The sequence below is a fragment of the Schistocerca piceifrons genome, unplaced genomic scaffold (genome assembly GCF_021461385.2).
Source record: "Schistocerca piceifrons isolate TAMUIC-IGC-003096 unplaced genomic scaffold, iqSchPice1.1 HiC_scaffold_2167, whole genome shotgun sequence".
Lineage (NCBI taxonomy): Eukaryota > Metazoa > Arthropoda > Insecta > Orthoptera > Acrididae > Schistocerca > Schistocerca piceifrons.
Window position 1 is genome coordinate 630496 of NW_025728083.1, and position 6018 is coordinate 636513.

Genomic DNA, 6018 nt, shown 5'->3' on the forward strand with positions numbered 1-6018 from the left:
TTCTGAACTGTACATTTTGACTGATATTTTCGTTACATTCAGACTGTGGTTGATCGGTGAATTGTCTCATGGGTGCAGTGACGGATTGTACTGCATCACTAATCAGCTGTTTGTTATTAGTGATGTATTCCGCTACGGAGTCGTGCACAATTGTTGGTAAATTTTCACGTATGCATCTATCAAAATGTTTGTCTTTGTTCTCTACCCAGTCATGAAATTCTTTATTAATATTTTGAAAATGAGCTGTGGCATCAGATTGTAAGATGTCAGTCAGGTGTTGTTCAAGATCGTCGAATTTATACTGCACGTCAGTAATTCGTTTTTCAAGGTTGTCGTGTACTGAAGGATATGTTTGAATTTGTTCAGTAAGAGCTTCACACGTGACATTAAGGTTTTTTAATTGTGTCTGTAAAAGTGCTACGTCATTTGTAGTCTTTTCTTGTCTCGTATTAAGCTTGGAAAATTTCGTACTGAGTTCAGTCATCTGTTTGGTCAGTGTGGCGTCTATAAGTTCCACACGTTTACACAAAGTGTCATTACATGCCTTGATTGCTATGAGGTCAGATTTAATTTCGTCATTTTGTGTCTTTAAGGTTGCCATGTTTTCCGCGTTCTGTTTCATTAGCACTTGTAACATGTTGGCAATGTTTACTGTTTGCAAGGTCTCTGCCCCCGCCGCGTCATTAGACGTGACGTCATGTATTAACATGGGCTCTGACTGAGACTTTGAAATTTTTGTGGTGGACGGCCTATTGTCAAAACTTCCGTTAACACTTGCGTCAATATTTGATGAATCGGCACTACCGGTTGCTGTCGTAAAGTCATTTTCTAACACTTGTCTCTCGTCCGAGTCGGATTGCGTCTGAATAGTATGTCCTTGCTGTTCCATCTTTGCGTATTGTTTTCTAGTTATAACCATGCCACACGTGATATATATTTCAAGAAATTAATGTTTGACACTGGTTTTAAAATAAAATGCAGTTGAGCATGAATCGCTCGTAGCAACAATGGCTGTTCGTTAATTTAAAAATGTAAACTGAATATGGGATTATTGTTAATGGCTGCTGTCCATGTTACAACGTATCGTACACAAGTCGGCCATATTGTACACTCGTGTATTGGTATTGTTGCAGAAGTTATTGTTTAAGGAAAAGTACTGAGAATGAAATTTATCACTGAAAACTACTGTGCGCGAAAGAAATACTACAGAATCTACTGAAAAGCTAATACACTGAATTATGCGTCTGGTCAAGCCTGCCAATGCAAAGATGCTGCGTCTTACCTTATTTTGCTGGAAGCTTCATTGCGTCTTCCCGCAAAATTTTAGAATTGGAAAATATCTTCAGATCTTTGTTATTTCTCATACATTCACGTCCAGGTCCAGAAAGTTGATTTTTCACATGAAACAAAGAGAACAATGTAACAAATGACAAAATAACAGGTCCGACACGCAGTCGCCAATCTAAAATAAATAAAATAAAATAAAATAAAATATTAATTATGTATTATTGTATGATAGTGATTGGTTGTACTTAATATTTCCGTGACGTTTAATTATTCGGTATCAGACGCTTGACAATGGCTTTTTCGTAAATGTAATGTTATTCGTAGTTGACCGTGATATAAGACTCATATAATCGGACTTCGTATTTAAATCGTTTCCAAAGACTGCTGCGGTAGGTGCGGACTCAAATCTAAATCTCAATATTAGAATAATTTGCCAGCCATGTCAATACGTCGTACAGAGGTGACTGTCTACTAAACATAAAAAGTTTACACAGTTAGTTAAATCAGATATATTCAACGAATAAGCCTACAGTTAAGTAATTCTACTTACTTTCATAAATATAAATTCTTTACAGATTCGAGTGCCTAGTAAGATTAAACTCGCAGTGATCTTATATAACATTAAATATGGCGGTGTGCCAGTCAATGAAATATACGTGCTTCCCGCACCACTTATCCAAGACCTCCCTCTCCTTAATCAAACATAAGAGTATCGTAATTGTGTTTTTGTTTTATCAGCGACACAGCGCTGCAGTTCTGTGCCATAGGCTTTATTTATTTCTCACAGATTAATTATTTAATTAAGATTTCGCGTTTCCGAGGAAACTCACGCACGGCATGCAAATGTGCCTTTATACAGTATTAGACTCCAATGCACCAATGCAGCTTTACTGTATCAGATGGACCTACACATAGACGATTTAACACAGAAATTGCGTCGGGATATAATTCAAATGGCACAATGCCGACTTAAGTACAAGAAGACTGACTCTTCTCATTGTTTGTGGTTTGCTTCGAATGTTTCCTGGGAGAACAGTATTAGATACCGATACACCAACGCAGCATAACTGTATCCGATGGACCTGCACAATGACGAGGAAACACAGAAATTGCGTTGAGATTTAATTCAAATGGAACAATGCCAATTTAAGTACAAGATGACCCACTCTTCTCATTGTTTGTGGTTTGCTTTGAGCGTTTCCTGGGAGACGAGTATTAGATTCCGATGCACCAATGCAGCTTTACTGTATCCAGTGCACTTCACATTGATGATGAAACACAGTAATTGCGTCGGGATTTATCTCAAATGGCACAATGCCGACTTAAGTACAAAAAGACTGACTCTTCTCATCGTTCGTGGTTTGCTTTGAGCGTTTCCTGGGTGACCAGTATTAGATTCCGATGCACCAATACAGCTTTACTGTATCCGATGGACCTTAACGTTAACAATGAAACACAGAAATTGCGTCGGGAATTAAATCAAATGGCACAATGCCGACTTAAGTACAAGAAGACTGACTCTTCTCATTCTTTGTGGTTTGCTTTGAGCGTTTCCTGGGAGACCAGTGTAAGATTCCGACTAACCAATGCATCTTTACTGTGTCAGATGCACCTTCATATTGACGAAGATACACAGAAATTGCGTCGGGATTTATCTCAAATGGCACAATGCCGACTTAAGTACAAGAAGACTGACACTTCTCATTGTTTGTGGATTGCTTTGAGCGTTTGCTGGCAGACCAGTATAGATTCCGAAGCACCAATACAGCTTTACTTTATCCGATGGACCTTCACATTAACGATGAAACACAGAGATTGCGTCGGGAGTTAATTCAAATGGCACAATGCCGACTTAAGTACGGGATGACTGACTCATCTCATTGTTTGTGGTCTGCTTTGAGCGTTTCCTGGGAGACCGGTATTAGATTCCGGTGCACCAATGCAGCTTTTCTGTTTCCGACGGACTTTCACAATGACGATAAAACACAGAAACTGCGTCGGGATGTAAATCACATGGCACAATGCCGACTTAACGTCGAGAAGACTACCCTTCTCATAGATTGTGGTTTGCTTTGGGCGTATCCCGGGAGACCTGTATTAGATTCCGATGCACCAATGCAGCTTTACTGTATCAGATGGACATTCACATGGACGATGAAACACAGAAATTGCGTCGGGATTTAATTCAAATGGCACAATGCCGACTTAAGTACAAGAAGACTGACTCTTCTCATTGTTTGTGGTTTGCTTTGAGCGTTTCCTGGGAGACCAGTATTAGATTCCGGTGCACCAATACAGCTTTACTGTTTCCGATGGACATTCACATTGACGATGAATCACAGAAATAGCGTCGGGATTTAATTCAAATGGCACAATGCCGACAGGGTACAGGTACACTGATTCATCTCATTGTTTGTGGTTTGCTTTGAGCGTTTCCTGGCAGACCAGTATTAGATTCAGATGCACCAATGCAGCATTACTCTATTCGATGGACCTTCACATTGACGATGATACACAGAAATTGCGTCGGGATTTAATTCAAGTGGCACAATGCCGACTTAAGTACAAGAAGACTAACACTTCTCATTGTTTGTGGTTTGCTTTGAGTGTTTCCTGGGATACCAGTATTAGATTCCGATGCAACAATGCAGCTTAACTGTATCCGATGGACCTACACATTGACGATGAAACACAGAGATTGCGACGTGATGTAATTCAAATCGCACAATGCCGACTTAAGTACGAGAAGACTGACTCATCTCATTGTTTGTGAGTTTCTTTGAGTGTTTCCTGGGAGACCAGTATTAGTGTCCGGTGCACCAATAAAGCTTTTCTGTTGCCGAAGGACTTTCACATTGACGATGAAACACAGAAATTGCGTCGGGATGTAATTCACATGGCACAATGCCGACTTAAGTTCGAGACGACTAACCCTTCTCATAGATTGTGGTTTGCTTTGGGCGTATCCTGGGAAACCTGTATTAGATTCCGATGCACCAATGCAGCTTAACTGTATCCGATGGACCTTTACATTGACGAGGAAACACAAAAATTGCGTCTGGATTTAATTCAAAATGCACAATGCCGACAGGGTACAGGAAGACTGATTCAATTCGTTGTTTGTGGTTTGCTTTGAGCATTTCCTGGGAGACCAGTAATTGATTCCGATGCACCAATGCAGCTTTACTGTTTCCGATGGACCTTCACATTGACGATGAAACATAGATATTGCGTCCGGTTTTAATTCAAATGGCACAATGCCGACATAAGTACAAGAAGAGACACTCTTCTCATTGTTTGTAGTTTGCTATGAGCGTTTCCTGGGAGACCAGTATTAGATTCCGATGCACCAATGCAGCTTTAGTGAATGCAGTGGACTTTTACATTGACGATGAAACACAGAAATTGCGTCGGGATGTAATTCAAATGGCACAATGCCGACTTAAGTTCGAGAAGACTGACCCTTCTCATGGATTGTGGTTTGCTTTGAGCGTTTCTTGGGAGACCAGTATTAGATTCCGATGCACCAATTCAGCTTTACTGTGTTTGATTGACCTTCACATTGACGATGAAACACAGAAATAGCGTCGGGATTTAATCCAAATGGCACAATGCCGACTTTAGTTCGAGAAGACTGACCCTTCTCATAGATTGTGGTTTGCTTTGAGCGTTTCCTGGGAGACCAGTATTAGATTCCGATGCACCAAATCAGCTTTACTGTGTCCGATTGACCTTCACATTGACGATGAAACACATAAATAGCGTCGGGATTTAATTCAAAATGCACAATGCCGACAGGGTACAGGAAGACTGACTCATCTCATTGTTTGTTGTTTGCTTTGAGCGTTTCCTGGGAGACCAGTATTAGATTCCGATGCACCAATGCAGCTTTACTGTATCCAGTGGACTTTCACATTGATGATGAAACACAGTAATTGCGTCGCGATTTATCTGAAATGGCACAATGCCGACTTAAGTACAAGAAGACTAACTCTTCTCATTGTTTGTGGTTTGCTTTGAGCGTTTCCTGGGAGACCAGTATTAGATTCCGGTGCACCAATACAGCTTTACTGTTTCCGATGGACTTTCACATTGACGATGAATCACAGAAATGGCGTCGGGATTTAATTCAAATGGCACAATGCCGACAGGGTACAGGTACACTGACTCATCTCATTGTTTGTGGTTTGCTTTGAGCGTTTCCTGGCAGACCAGTATTAGATTCAGATGCACCAATGCAGCATTACTTTATTCGATGGACCTTCACATTGACGATGATACACAGAAATTGCGTCGGGATTTAATTCAAGTGGCACAATGCCGACTTAAGTACAAGAAGACTAACACTTCTCATTGTTTGTGGTTTGCTTTGAGTGTTTCCTGGGAGACCAGTATTAGATTCCGATGCAACAATGCAGCTTTACTGTATCCGATGGACCTACACATTGACGATAAAACACAGAGATTGCGACGTGATGTAATTCAAATCGCATAATGCCGACTTAAGTACGAGAAGACTGACTCATCTCATTGTTTGTGAGTTTCTTTGAGTGTTTCCTGGGAGACCAGTATTAGATTTCGATGCACCAATGCAGCTTTACTGTATCAGATGGACCTTCACATGGACGATGAAACACAGAAATTGCGTGGGGATTTAACTCAAATGGCACAATGCCGACTTAAGTACAAGAAGACTAACTCTTCTCATTGTTTGTGGTTTGCTTGGAGCAT